The 16,193-nt window shown below is 41.9% G+C and overlaps 1 pseudogene; it reads left to right on the top strand.

Moving 5' to 3' along the window:
- The first annotated feature begins 393 nt into the window (after positions 1-393).
- LOC118987503 (survival motor neuron protein-like) lies at positions 394-1,517 on the top strand (annotated as a pseudogene).
- The last annotated feature ends 14,676 nt before the right edge of the window (positions 1,518-16,193 follow it).

Below are 16,193 nucleotides of genomic sequence, written 5' to 3'. Positions count from 1 at the left end.
AAACAGTGGGATCTTGTAAACTCTAATGGGAAATGGGGGCAGACCCTGATGAAGCTGGAGACATTGAGCCCCTAAATTCTGATGAGTCTTCTCTGCTAGTGGGAGGAGACTCCCACCCCCAGCAGAAGCACCTCTCCTACCCGCAGTGGTAGTAGCAGCCTCTCTACCCCCATCTGAAGGGAGTAGCCCTGTCTTGTCAGGAAACTGCGTTGGCCTCCCCTGAGGCGGTTGCTGTACCAGACCACGTGGACTCCTCTTGAGCCCATCCCCACTCCCTCTCTCTGCTCCTAGACCATAATTAGACTTGAGTCCCAGCAGGCTCCTAGAAATGAGGTCTAGACTGTCAGAGGCACGCAGCCAGAGCTGCGTGCCCCTCAGTATTCTCTCCAGGCAATGCCGGGAGGAAGTGGTGGCAGTTTCCAGGGCAGGAGGATGCGGTTCTCTTCCGGCACGCACAGGCCAGAGTGACCATTCTGACGTTTGGGAGGATACAGCATTGATAAAACTCATGGTAGAGTGGTGGCTTCATTTACCCATGCTCTAAGGAATGGTCATATTTCTGAAGCTTCAAATAAACCATAAAGGCCCCCCTAAAAGAAAACCTGCTAAGAAGAGTAAATGCCCAGCTCCCTCCAAGCTGTGAGAAGTTGGTGATAAATGTTTTGCCATTTGGTGGGAAGATGGCTGCATTTACCTAGCTACTGTTGCTTCATTTGATTTTAAAAAAGAAATCTGTGCCCTGGCGGGTGTAGCTCAGTGGATTGAGCACGGGCCTGCAAACAAAACAACCGTGGTTCGATTCCCAGTCAGGGCACATGCCTGGGTTGTGGGCCGGTTCCCAGCAGGGGATGCACAAGAGGCAAGCATACATTGATGTTTCTCTCCCTCTCTCCTTCCTTCCCCCCTCTAAGGATAAATAAATTTTAAAATCTTTTAATTAAAAATGTAAAAGAAACCTGTTTTGTGGTTTACACTGGATGTGGAAATCCAGACCAGAAAATCTGTCTGATCTACTTTCCCCAAAGCCTAGAGTAGCTAATAGTACAGAACAGAAGAATGAAAATAAAAGTAAATTTCAACAGAGGAAAGTGAGAACTTCTCCAAGTGTCCTGGAAATAAACCAGAAAACATTAAGTCAAATCTGCTGCTTCAGGAACTATTTTGTTTCTCCAAATCCACGCCACCCCCACGCCACCCCCACGCCAACATCAGGACTGGGACCAGGAGAGCCGGTCTGAAACTTAATGGCCCACCTCTACACCAACACCACACTTCCTATTGGTCATGCTGGCTGACTCCATTTCTCTGTGGACCACCACCAATTCCCGCCCGCCTCCCCTGCACCTGACCCCACCCCAACCTCCCAGGTGTACAGAGGCTGATGTCTCGGAAAGGATGTTAATTCCTTGGCATACGAGTGGCTATCACACTGGTTCCTATAATATATGGGTTCCAAACATAATTTTAAAAAAGGAAAGTGCTCCTACCCGAAACCAAGAAAGAGATGCAATGCTTAGTGGATCTCTTTGGATTTCGGAAGCAACACATTTCTCATTTAGATGAATTACTTTGGCCCATTTACCTACTGACATGAAAAGCTGCTAGTTTTGAGGGGGGCTCAGGAAAGAGAAGGCTCTGCAGCAGGTCCAGGCTGCTGTGCGAGCTGCCTCACTGCTCAGGCCGTATGATCCGGCACATCCAATGGTGTTTGAAGTGTCAGTGGCAGGCAGGGATGCTCTTCGGAGACTGTGGCGGGCCCCCTGAGGCGAACCACAGAGCAGGCCCTTTGAATCGTGGAGCAGAGCCCTTCCATCTGTGTGGATAACTACTCTCCTTTTGAGAAACAGTTCTAGGCCTTGGTGGAGGCTAAATGCTTGGCCATGAGCTCCCAAGTTAGCATGTGATGTGAGCTGCCCACCGTGAACAGGGTGTCATCTGACCCACCGAACTGTAAAGTTGGGCGTGCACAGCAACGCTGCCTCATCAGATGGAAGCGGCATACAGGGGATTGGACCCCAGTGTGCCCTGAGGGCACAAGTAAGTTCCGTGAAGAAATGGCCCCAATACTGCTTCTGCTACACCACCTTCTCTCCCCCAGCCTGCGCCTATGGCCTTATGAGGAGTTCCCTGCAATCAGTTGGTTGGCACAAGAAGAGTAGGTTCAAGTCTGGTTTACTAATGGTTCTGCCCAGTAAACAGGCACCACTCAAAAGTGGACAGCAGAGGCACTACGCCCATTTCTGGGACATCCCTGGAGGTGACGGGTAACTTCGAGCATTACACCAAGTTGTTCGCTTTGCTTGGAAAAAGAAAGGGCTAGACATGTGATTGTATACCCATTCATGGTCTGTGGCCAATGGCTTTGCTCAGTGGTCAGGGACTTGGAAGGGGCATAATTGGAAAATTGGTGACAAGGGAATTTGGGAAACAGGTGTACAGATAGACTACACCAAATAAGCAAAGAACATGAAGACAAAGAATGTGAATCCCATATGAATAATCACCAAAGGGTGACCTCAGTAGAGGAGGATTTTCATAATCTAGTACATAGGATGATCCTTTCTCTGGATACCAGTCAGCCCCTTTCCCAGCCATCCCCCATCATCACCCAATGGGCTGACGAACAAAGTGGCCATGGTGACAGGAGTAAAAGATGCTTGCATGGGCTCAACCACGTGGACTTCCACTTACAAAAGCTGGCTGGGCTGTGGCCACTGCTGAGTGCCCTCTATGCTAGCAGCAGAGACCAGCAGCGAGCACTAGATATGATGCTCTTCCCTGGTGTATGCAGCCAGTTCCCTGGTAGCAGGTTCATTACATTGGAGGGCTTCCATCATGGAAGGGGCAGCGTTTTGTTCTTACCAGGAGTGACTAGGCTGGCTGGGGGGTTGATCCTGTCTGTCGAGGGACAACTGGACTTCTGCTCCACAACAGAGGTAAGGAAGAGTATGCCAGGCATAAACATAGTACATTGGGATAAAATGTCATAAAGGACGTAGAATGCAAATATGATTTCAAGGAGAAAAGAATGATGTGAAAAATTTGACTATTAAATAAATGCTTGTTTATGTATTTTTACATGGATGCCGGTAACTTTCAAATTGTTAAATTGAGTTTCTTTTGAGTTTACTTAAAGGACTGGTGTGTCAATATTTATAATATACCTCAAATTATAACCACTTAAGCTTATGTTGAGACATTCTAGGTAACTTAAAATTGTGTAATAGAGTTTTTAAAAAAGGAAGAGGAAAGAGATGAAAGATTTTTCATGTAAGTTATGCTAATTCTTAAAAACAATAGGGGAAAGGGCAATTATTCCATCTTCTGGCACTACACTCACATACTGAGCAGAGTCCAAAGTTTAAAGAGGGGAAAGTGGAAGCTACTATCTTCCTTTTAGAGGCATAACCTAGAAGTTGAATCCATCTCTTTCTTCTACTTCTATCTACTAAACCTTAGTTCAGAGCCATAGATAGCTACAGGAGAGGCTGGAAATGTAAATCTACTTCTGATGACCATATGCCCAACTAAAGAAATATAGAAGAGGCCTTGTTATTTCTACTACTGGTCATGCAGCTTTAGTTCAGTATTAATGATTTCCTTTCTCCTTCAATGTTGTTTTTTTAAGGACAGAGTACATGGTAAGAAAAGCAGGAGCATTATACCACTGCTTTGCATTCTCTTTCCAATAAATAAATTTCTCTTTGGAGGCAATATTGACTAAGAAAGAGTGATGGCATAAAGGGTATTCAGTAAGTACACAGATATTGGTGCTGGCAGAGGAGTGATGAGTAGGGGAAGCCTATTTCCAATGCAGCGTTAAGCATCTATTCTCGTTGTGGTCTACATGATGAGAAGGGTCAGAATAAACCAGCCTGGCAGAAGGTAGCTGTCCGAATCCTAGAGGCCTGGTACCATCCTGGTGCTAGGGTTTGCTACCTTGCTGGAAATTATTCACCACAGGTACTCACCAGTGGTAGGGTTGGCCTTTGTGAGGGAAAACCCCATACTGAGTGCATGCATATGCCATCTCTGCAAGCAACTATTGGTACTTTGTTTGTCAGATCATTGAAGACACACCCAGCAGGCTGAGGAAGAAGGATGACTGATATTTAGGGAAACCGTTCTCCTGTGAGTATGGTAACTAAGAGCCTTTCCCCCTGTAGGTTTGTGTCATTGAATAAATGAGACATGGATTAGTTAGTTTGCCTTGTAGGAAAATAAAATTTAACAGAGGCTTAAGTAAGACAGAAGTTTAACTCTTCCGTGATAGTTTAAACATAACCAGTCTTGGGTTAGTATGGCATCAGAGATCCAGGTTCTACCTATCGGATTGCTCTGTTGTCTCTAGAATACTGCAGTGCCTTGATGGTTGCCAGATGGGAGGAGAGTTTGGGGGACTGGGTGAAGAGGTGAGGGGATTGAGAAGTACAAATCGGTAGTTAGAGAATAGCGATGGGGATATAAAGTACAGTATAGGAAATGGAGTAGCCAAAGAACTTATACTCGTGACCAATGGACATGAACAAAGTTGTGGGGATTGCCCGAGGGTGCTAGGTAGAGGGGGACAAAGGGGGAAAATTGGTACAACTGCAATCGCATAGTCAATAAAATACATTTAAAGAAAAGAATACTGCTTGCTTGCAAGCTTACAGTGGAAAAGACTCATCATTACATTCACACGCCAGGCAGGAAGTCTGAAGTCTGAAGGGAAAGTGAAAGCCAACTCCCTTCCCTATTGAGGAAGGTCCCAAAAGCTGAGTCCCTCACTTTCTTCTACTTCTGTCCATGAAACCTTAGCTGAAAGTTGTAGGTGCTGCCAAGTGGGCCGGGCAATTCAGTTGCTCAGTTATTTGAAGGGCTCAGTGCTCACATGTGGCTCACAGCTCTTCTGTTGGATGGGTACAGACAGAAAATTTTCATCCCTTGTAGAAAGTGCTATTGAACTGGGCTCCTTGGGCTCAGACTGCCAGTTTATAGGATACAGAAAAGCTCAAAGAACAAATTAAATTAAATGATGTCATGAGGAACTAACCAGCCAAATGCTGAATCTGAGGCATTCTAAGGGATAAATGACCAAGTTTTTTCAATAGTTAAATGATATTTTAAAAGGGTTTTAATAGACATAACATTCACATGTGAGGAGTAATTTTGAATCCTAATTTGAACAAACCAGCTGTGGAAAAGATAAATTTGAGATAGGAAAATTATGAATATAGGCTGCATAATATGTTATTATGGCATTGTTAAATTTTAAAGATATAATAATGGCATAGTGGTTATGTAAAATATAAAATTCTTTTCAGCTACAAAAGCATACTGAAATATCTAGGATGTGCTTTAAAATATTTAAGCAAAAAACAAAAGGAGGGGGATAGGTGAAATGAGATTGGCCAAACTTTAATAACTGCTGAAGGTATGTGATAGGTACATGAAGATTTATTATAATACTCATAATAAAAATGAGAAAAAGAAATAAAGGTGGCAGCTGCTAATAAGCCCACGCTGATGATTGCTTTGCAGGAACAAAGCCTTGAGTTGCCAAAGGTCTACGTTTTTCAAGAGATGTATGTTAAATAACAAAATCCAGTTGAGTTAGTTTGCAGATCTAACTAGCTTTTCGAAAGTGAGTCGTGAATTGGGCAGAATCCTGTCTGGTAAGTGAGTAGGTGCCCCCAGGGGCTGTGCAGAGGGGAAGGCATTTCCGGCGGAAGGAGGAGGGGCTAGGGACGGGGGAATCAGCTCAGCTCCCTTCGGGGATGGAAGGGTTTGGGTGGCCAACGCCTTCCTCGGTGCAGAGGAGAAAATTCCAGACTGACCGGTTAAGACTACTTATCTAGAAAAGGTTGGAACTGCAATTAGTTAGGTATTAAGTCTTGGTCTGGTGATGTGGGTTCAGCACAAGTGACTTAATTTTGCGCCTATTGTCTCTTTTTTAACAAGTGAAAACTTCAGAGTTTTAAAAATTAAACCTCTTGATTTCGCACAACAAAAACAATGTGACCGAACCAAACACGTCTGTGGGCTGGAATTTGTCCTTGGGCCATCTGTTTCTGGTTTAGGAAAAACTTGTTATGTTAATGAGGTGTTTTACCCTGGATTTAGAATGCATTCAAGCTTTCAAATGACTTCTGGAAATCAGCAGTAAAGGTTCAGCGCCTGAGGACACAGAAGTGAGTTAACCCGTCACACTGCCACTCGTATGGGGACCTGAGTCTCGTCGCAGGGAAGGGTATGTAGTGAGAAGCTTATAGCACAGCGTAAGTGTGTTCGGGGAAGAGTAGGCAGAGAAGCAGAGTTAGCCCAGCCATGGGACCATGGGCTGAATGGTGAGCCCACCCACCCCAAATTCACATGTTGAAGTCCTAACCCCAGTACCTCAGTATGTGACTGTATTTGAAGACAGGGACTTGAAAGAGGTAAATTAAAATGGTTTGCTAGCCTGGGCCCTCATCCACCCTATCAGAAGAGGAGATTAGGACCGAGACGATCACAGAGGGAAGACCAGGTAAAGACACACAGAGAAGACAGCCATCTGCAAGCCAAGGACAGAGGCCTCAGAAGTCAAACCTGCCAACACTTTGGTCTTGGGCTTCTGGTCTCCAGAGTTGTGACAAAATAATTTCTGTTGTTTAAGCTATGCAGTCTGTGGTATATTTTTATGAAAGGCCTTGCGAACTAACACACAGGGGGAGCCTTATTTTTCCCAGGGAAATCTGTGAAAGTTTTTTAAAGTGCTAGCCATGTATTTACAATAAAAGTCCCAATTTCCTTGTATCACTTCAGGAAATTCTAGGTTCAAGGCACAGGCTCTGTCTGCATCTCTCTAAGCAAAGTTGTCTCTCCTATGACTTTAATTGCTTTCCATATGTTTATAACTTTAAAATCTGTCACTCAGGCATTATTCTTTTCTCTATACCTGACCACTGTACTAGTCACTACACATATTCACCTAGATTTCTCCTAAACCCTAAGTGAAAATATCTTCCTGTTGTATCTACTCCCCAAACACACTCCTTCTCTTATCTTCTAGCTTACTATTCTTCAGTTGCAAAATAGAGACATGTGGGACTCGACCTAGACTCTTCCCTCTTCTTTGCCCCCACATTTAATCCGTCACCAGTTCCAGCTCGCACCCCTCCTAATAACCCTGACTTCCCTTACTGTGCCAGCCTGCCGTGGTTCAGACCCTCACTCTTTCCTCTTTAGATTATTTCCTACCCTTTTGGGTCTCTCTCTTCTCCAGCCCTTCTCCATTTTGCCTTGGAGCAGTCTTCAGAAAATGGAAATCTCACAATGTCATGTTTCTGTTTAGAATCCTCTAATGATATCCCATCATCCATAGCACAAAATGCAAAATCTTACATCTGCCAGGCAAGGCCCTTCCCCAAGAGGACCCAGCCTGCTTTCCTTGGTCTCATCCTTGCACTTCTCCACGTGTGCACAGTGTCACTATGCCCAGCTGCTATGGGTTCCTCAAATAAGCCATTATTTTGCATCTCCTTTTCATAGCGTTCTCTCTTTTTTTCTTCCCTGTTTGCCTGGGGAGCTCCTGGACATTGTGGAAGACTCTAGTCATCAGCCCCTTTATGGAGTCTGGCTCACCTGCACCTTCCCATGTACCTTCTGTTCTTGAAAAAGGTTGGTGGAGACCAACCGGCACAGGCAGAAGACTAATGCCTGTAAACAGCTCTGCCTACCTGTGCTCCAAAGTCGCCCAGAGGCACCCCCGGGAAAGGTGCTGGTTGTACCAGGATGGCTGGTCACAAGCTGCCGTCAGAGGAACTGGTAGCCACTGTGCTGGCTTTACCGCCACACCAACAAGTAGGTCATCCTGCTGATTTGAAACTTTGCATGAGGTCTGTGAATTTTTTTGGCAGCCCTCCCTTTGACAGGACACCTGAAGGCACACAATTAGTGCACATACACGTACCTGTGCCCAGGTTGTTGGGACTCTCCTGCCCCTGAGGCCATCGTATTGATGGTGAGCATCCTCACTAGAACGGACCTGCCTGTCCTGCCTGTCGCCCACCTCACTGGGACAGCCACTGTGAATGATCAAGAAAATCATCTGCTCCTCAGGCATCAGAGCTCCCTGCTCCCTGACCACGGCCCCTCCTCTGGGACTCAAGCTCTGGAATGTGCTGCTCCACACCCTCCGTGTCACTGGGACACCACCTTTGAAACAGAGTCGTCACTGGAGGAGCTGAGTAGCCAACGCCAGACCAAGGCCAGTGTTCGCTTCTCCACGAGGGATCTGCTATCCATCTCTTTTGGTCCCAGCAGGGGGGAAGAAAAAAATCTTTGGAAGCAAGACCTCATTATTTCATGTCTTTTTTGTTTCCTGCATAATCACTTCTTCTTTGTTCTTTTATAATAGTTCACAGAACATTTTTAAACATGCTGACTTGCCACAGCTGTGCTAAGTTGAGCAAATCATAGCAGCGGAAACCAAGTACTAGTTTTTGTTTCAAGGCCCCCTAACCTAACCTGGGTTAAACAATTAAGGGATGTTAATGTTTTATGAATGGTGACTGAAAAATCTGGAGGTAGGGCCAGCTTCGGGTGGGCCGGACTATCCCAGTAACTGCTGAGTCTTCCAGAGAGACCACTGCTCTCACTGAACCTGGGAGAGCAGATGGATCACAGCGACACCGGCTACAGACACCAGCTGACAGCAGCCGTAGGACTCTTGTGGTGTCTCCCCCTGGGGGTCGGCCTAGGAAGAAGTAGAGACCTGCTGCTCCGCCTCAGAGCATGGGGAACACAGGGGATGTTGTGCATTTCCCAGGACCTTGTCTGCACCTGGCAATGACACACCTCTCTGGTGGGCCCACACCCCGCCTTAGAGAGAATCTGGGGAAAGATGTGTTGCTCTGAGAAATAGCGTTTACTTGGGTCATTCAGACAGAGAGTGAGTTACATAAGACACATCGTTTAATTCGTTGGATTGGACTATGCTGACCAGATTGGAATAAAATTTACCTTTTCCTTCTTATTCATTGCATTGGGGGCTTATTAAAAATATCAGCTAACTTATGGAGAAGTTTTTAAAGGCGACATTGTTTAATGAACATACGATTATATAATGAGTAGATTTGTGACCACACTGTTAAGCTTATTTTGCTATTAATAAAGAATGAGCGTTCACAAAAAATTTGCAAAGTTGAAAAATGTGATTCTTATATAAATATTTTTATATATTACTATAAATATTTTTATAACTCACCTTCCAGTGTTTTTCTGAGTAGATTTACATAGTTGAAATTATGTATGTAGGGTTTTATTTCTTGTTTAATGTTACATCAAAGAACTTTTCTTTATACATATAATTTAAATGAGTATATTATTCCATTTTATAATACCCCAGAATTTACTTAATTAATCTTTTGATGCTGTATCATATTCCTTAAAGAAAGGGAAAAAGTAAAAAACACATTTATGTTGAAACGTACATACAAGATACAGAATAATGTTAATTATTTCTTATGCTATACTGATTCTTTCCCCGAACTTTATCTTGGCTTATAATGAATCAAGTTGAAATGTTGGTCCAAAGTGCCTAAAAATGAAGTGTCGCGTGCCTCCACAGTGCTGCAGTTGTTCACCTGACCAACGTGACAAAGGCAGATCAAAGGACAGGGGAAGGTTAGCTGCTGCATGTGGGTGGAGCGTATTCCCACCTCACGTCTCCCCAGGTGGGGCTGGGACTCCTGGGAAGCCGTGGGCTGGATGTCTGCCCTGCTTCGCTTGTGCAGCTGACTAGGTCTCTCCTCCAGCCTTGCAGACTAACACGCTCACAGAAAGAATTTGAAAAGGCCAGAGAATGCTGGAGGAGGAGTCTTTTCTTTTTTTTTCTCTTTTAAAGCGCACACACAATCTGTCCTAGTTGCTTTCAGTAGATGGTTTTTATAAAGAGAAGTATGTATGTGTGTGTTTCAGTGTGAGTGTGTGTGGTGTGTGTATGTATGTTTCAGTGTGAGTAGTGTGTCTTTGTGTGTGTGTTTGAGAAGCATCTCCTAGTTTTGCACTCAACACCATCTCCTTCAGTGTGCTGGCCTCACGCTGCTTGGCTGACTCCTTTTCCTTGCCAGAGGTGAACCCAAGTGCAGAAAACAGTTAACATTTTTCATTTCATTGGCTCAAATGACCTGGATCCTGAATTTCACTTGGCTCTGCATAACTAGCTACATAAATGTGCATATAAAAATAAAATTTAGTGAGAAAAGAATGGGAACATATAAAATACTGTCTTTCCTTTTCCTTGATGAAGCAATCAAGTTGTTCTCTAAATATTTCCATTGTGTAAAAGCAACATTATTTCATGGGCATTGTGTTGTATTTCTGGTCACATATTTAACTGCACATCTCCAAAATGGTAATAGTTACAAGGTACAACAACATGTAAAAACTGTTCTTAAAATTTGCTTCTGGTAGCATTGTCTTTATGTTGTATGGAATCTAAATTTCTTATTTTAGCACTGACTTCATTCCCATTCAGGAAGAAGTTTCAAAAGGAAAATATCTCAAAAATGGTCAAATTTTCCTGTAGTTGAATTCTGATTCAGTATGCAGGGTCAATTATAATGGGAGCTTTACTCTGGCCCACTTATTAAGGTCAGCAAAGATAGAATTCTATACATCTTAATCAAATCTCCTGTGACTAATTCAGTCCGTAGGATTGTGCTTGTAAATATTTTACATGAGGCTTCCAGTAATAGTGCTCATTCTATCAGTCAATATCAAATTAACTCCAAGATTACTGAAAATCTGGAATAAAATATTGAATCATTCATTTTTAATAGTATAGGTAAAAAATGTATATTGCACTGGAGAAATGACTCTTGATTTTTTAATGTAAAATTTATATCATGGCTGGAACTGTGGAGAAAGTCCTGCTCTCCCCCTCCACGCAGGAGGAGCAGCTCAGAGGGAACAACCAGCATCCGTCATGCCTGAGACATTGGTGCACCCTCATCTTGTATACCTGAGGCTGCCTGGTCCCAATTCAAGTTGCGGAAATTCTATTCAGTGCAATGCAATGTCTAACGCTTCAGCTTAATAAGCGTTTAATTAACAAAGCACAATGCCAGTTTGTATTAAAAGGGATCTCTTAGTTGTAAAGAAAGACAGTTCTAACTCAAGTTTGCTCGTGTGATGGGTAAGGGTTCAGAGAAGTCTCATAAAATCTATAGGACTGCAGCCAGGCCTCACTGGAATGGAAAAGGGACAAGGCAGCTTCCTTCTCTTCCCTTGACTCACCAATCCTCTTCTGTTTTGTCTTCTGTTTCCTTTTTCTCTTTGCCTGCATGGCATTCTGACTCTGCCATATTTCTGCTTTGTTCCACTTTGTGTAGCTCTCCTGTTTCTTTTACTTGCTTGTATGTGACCCGTCAGGGATAATCCCAAATGACCTTGGCTTTGGATCCTAAGTCTACATGAATCTTCCAATTAGGTTTAGTGTATTTACATTATAGTGTGTGTGTGTGTGTGTGTGTGTGTTCAATTTCCAAAATCAGGAAAAGAGAATCTTATTGGCTTACTTGAGCCAAGTATTCACTCCTGCTTCAATCAACTCTTGCCACAGCAAGGAGGGTTCAAGGGTCAGGTGTAATTGGGGGATGTTCCCTTTATTCTATGCACTGCACAGGTACATTATCCAAGAAAAATAGGATTGGAAAGATGAATGAAACACCAGTTCTGGTCCCTATGTTTCAGTTTTATGGAGGAGGCCCATATACTTATGTATGTATCATTTTAACCCAGGACAGATTGTGATAAGTATACAGAAAGCTTCTAAAATGTGGAGGATGGCAAGATTGAGATAACAAGGGTGTGGGAACACTTCTGTGCTCCTTGGAAACTCAGTATATCGGGAATGCCTCAACAACAGCCTGGAGGCAAGGAGTGAGCAATGAAGCCCACGTAGCTGTGGTGCGGAGGTAGACCTCACTTGAGAGGCAGCTGGTGTCTATTCTTCTGCAACAGGAAATCATCAAAGGGTTGTGGTCAGAAGAGTCACATGATCAAGTCTGTGTTTCAAGAAGATGTCTTAAGGTGTGATAGATCAATTTGGCGCGGTGTGGGGGTGGGAGCTCCGGGAGGAGGAAAGGAGCTCGGCAGATCAGCAAGGCTGCGTGAGGCGTGTTAGGGTCTGAATTAGGACAAGGCCCTGGACGACAGTGCTCCTGAATAATTAACTATTTAACAAAGATGATGTAGCTTTACTGTGGAATGTATGAATAATAGCTGGAGCCTGGAATGCTGGCAAAATGTTAAATATTCCTAATGAAATCTGACATGATTTTCAAATAGTTACTCTTAGGTGTAGGGAAGAGGAAGACTATAAAGATGGTGAAGTGTTATGATGGTAGGCTTTAGTTACAAAAGTACTTTCTGTTGGCCCTGGAGGGCTGCTGCCAATGGTCAGGATGGACGCCCCTGCTCAGTCCACGCCTGGTGCGTTGGTGCCACAGCTGGTGTCTTCGTTGGGGGGTGAGGAGCCACACGGCAGTGGTGGGGTTGGTGTGAGGGGAAGCGGTGCTGTGTAGACCCCAGTGCAGGGGACACAGTGTTGAATCTTGGATCAAAATGCTGATGAGAAAAGAAATCGCAGGGGCCACAAGCTGGAGAGTTCCATCGAATGATGGCATTCTTGTTCTCTGGAAGGTGGTAGAAAAAAGTATATACAGTTACATATAATTATTTTAGAATTGTTTTCTACACACTTAGATACTTTCTAACAATCAGACCATTTTCTCTCTCTGGAATACTTTTCCTTTACTCATTGTATACATGAATTTATTCTAAATTAAAATGACACATTCACATACCACATAAATACATTCTTATCTTAAAAATGGAAACAATACTGAAGTATAGAAGAGGGGGGATTGAAAAATAACAGAATTATCTTCTGGAAGACGGGCCCCTTGTAATAAAGGCTTCCCCTGCTAGGTGACTGTTCTAGGAATCCATCTGTATCAGTGTACCAGCTGGTGGTGTTGTGAGAGGCTGTGTTTGGTGTCAGTGAATTTTTTTGGAAGACTCTTTCATCATGCTTTCCCATTTCAGGATGGGTGATTTACAAACACACCCGTCCACACCGTGCTGAGTATTCAGCAGTTTTTGACCCAAAATGGTGTGACCCCTGTGCCCCACCCTCCCTGTTTGCCTGATGTCACCCTGAGCAGCTGTTTTTTGTTTTCCCAAATGAAAAAATTCCTGGAAAGGAAACATGCCGAGGTGGAACAGGCAAAACAAAAAATGGCAGAAGCACTAAAAGGCATCAAAATCAACAAGTTCGAAAACTGTTTTGAGCAGCAGAAAAGTGTCTCAGTAGGTAAATTGCATAAAATGGAGAGTACTTTGAAGGTGACTGAAATTTAAACTTGTAAGAATAAATACACAATTTTTAATAAATAAATTTTAGTTTTGTGGGGTCCCCCCTTGAATATAAAATATTTCCCCCTTCAAGTAAAAAGTTTGGCGTATTGGCGTGCCAGCTGAAAAGGCACGTTCCCCAGGCCTCCTTTCAGCCACGTGTGGCCGTGTGATAGTTCTGGCCAATGAGGTACAAGTTTAAGTGTCTTAGGAGACACCTCGGGAGCCTGGAGGTGCTCCCATCCGGAGAGCCTACCTTTGGACGTAAGTGAACAAAATAACCCCCTTTCCTGTTTGTGTCAGGGTTTCTGCTCTAGGCAGCTATGTGGTGTGTACTCGAAACCTGCAATTTTAGTTCCACCTCAGAGATAAACTTAATTTTTAGTGTGTCTTTTGTCACTCATCTATAGTCATACAACATTAAATTTTTATTTATTTTTTTCCCAAATGGGATAATACTATATGTATTATTCTGAACCTTCTTTTTTGACTTAATAATGTGACCTAGACATCTTTACATGTCAGCACAAAAAGAGTTATCTCACCCTTTTAAAAATATTTTGAAAAAGATTTTCTTTTTTTCTCTTAAAAATGACACTTGCTTATTCAGCAATGAGGAAAAATGGAAATAAAAAGCAACCAATGTCCTTAAATCCCACTATCTTGAAGTAATCAGTATATCGGCGGTGACTATTTGCTCTATTAGTGCTCTTTGAAAATACCAGGAGTCCCTCTCTCCCACTCCCACCTGCATGTACATGTGTATGCACACCTACAAACATGCACACACAGAACAAGCATAGGCACAATCATGCACATACATGCAAACATACACACACCTACTATACCTGGAAAAAGGAGAGAAGTAACTCACAAAATCAGAACCTATTGAGAAGTTTTTAATTTAGTTGAATTAAATAGAACTAGTAAAATGCCTTTGAAAGATATGACTAAAATAGACATAGAAAACCAAAGAGATACCCAAATTCAAACCAGATACTATTTTAATGTATGTAAGAATTATAGAATTAATAACAAATAGTTGAGACCAAAACAAATAATATTAATATTTTATTTAGCTAAAGAATTTGTGTATATTTAAAATTATGGAGTTGTAATATTAGTAAGAATTTTACTTATTAGATTAACAAGGGGGTCTTATGATTATAAATTCAATTCTAGAGTTGAGGACTGATTTAAATTTATGAATTTAAGTAGAAATTTTACTGTTTGTGTATAGTATTGAATATTCAATAGGCCTTAAAGTTTCAAAACAATTTAAGTTGAACTCATTTAATTCATACGAATGACTTAATTACTTGGGAATATTTATCATTCAAACAACTGAAGGACTTAAAAGGAATGTATTAGATGTATGAATACAGTTTAAAATATTTAAAAGAATTTAACTGAGTTAGAAAACTTAACCAACTATTAATTGAAGGTCATAAAAGTGACAGTTCAAATCTGCTAGGCTTAGAATGGAATAATGAGATTTAGTAAGTGAACTTAAATGTTTAAGGAAGAACTAAGTTAGACTCTGTGAATTAATAAATTGATTTTAATTTTTAAAACCAAGATACATCTAAATTGCTTTTTGTGTGACTACAAAGAAATTCACATTTATGCAAGAAAAAAAGCTGAAGTGAGGGTTTAAAGAATTGTTGAGTTTGGATAAACACTTCTTTACCTTTAAAATAGACTGTGTCTTATATCCCCTAAAAGACGGAAGAGCGTGAAAACCATTAAAGATTTATGTTTTTTAAATTATGTTATAATTTTAGCATTGAGTGTTTTTCTGTTCTGGAAGGTAACAGAACTAACACTGGGAAGATAGGATGAACAGCCATCCCTGCTGACTTTGAAATGAGGACCCTCAGTGCCAAAATCAGTGTCCTCGGTCACCTTTGTGGAAGGTATGGTAAGATTCTTGAATTTAACACCTGCATTTGAGACTTAAGGCTTCAACCTACTATCTATTTATCAGGGGCAAATGACTTATTTTTGTGCTTCTACTTTCTTCTCTGTAAAATGGTGATAAAGCAATGAATATCCCAAAATGCAAAAATTAAACGAGTTACGATATGGAAAGCACCTACAATTGCACCTGGGACGTAATAAACACCATGTATATACCACATGCTTTTACTGGGGCCTCTCCCCCTTTTTTACTGTGTTTCTTCTATTCCTTTGCTTCCCCAGCTGTTAAACCTTCATTTTATACTTAAATAGATCTGATGATTACCACCAGTCCTTTAATGATGGCTTGTCCAGTCTTGACATTTTTTTGTTTTTGTCTTGTTTTTCTTCTCTTTATTTATTTTTTGGTCGACTGGATTTTATAATTAAGTAGATTATTTTTTTCAAGAAGCTCATAGGAGCTGCATTCTCCTAGTTCTTTGGTCTTTGAAAATGTTTGTTGCTTTGCCTAGTGACCGCGTGATATTCTTGGCTGGATGGGTTCCTTTTCCTTTCAGCTCTTGGAAGACAGTTCTCCAGTTCTTTCTGGCACTGAAGTTTTCCATGCCAAAGTCTAAGGCCAGCCCGACTCTTTTTCTATTATAAATGAACGGTTTTGCCAGAATGCCTGAATATTTTTTTTTAAATTTAATTAATATTTAAAATTCTTAAAGCTTAATAACTTAACCACATTATATTTTTATCTATGTCATTTTTGCTTATAAAATATGTCCTAACTACAGGTTTAGTTCTTATACATTAGTGAAATTTTACTGTATTTTATTTTAAGTACTTTCCCCATTTGTTGAGTTTTACTTCAGGTCATCTGTTGAGTATTGAACAGGTCATCT

The sequence above is a fragment of the Sturnira hondurensis genome, unplaced genomic scaffold (assembly GCF_014824575.4).
Source record: "Sturnira hondurensis isolate 20B ecotype Veracruz unplaced genomic scaffold, ASM1482457v3 Scaffold0005279, whole genome shotgun sequence".
Lineage (NCBI taxonomy): Eukaryota > Metazoa > Chordata > Mammalia > Chiroptera > Phyllostomidae > Sturnira > Sturnira hondurensis.
This window is presented reverse-complemented; position numbering and strand designations above follow the sequence as displayed.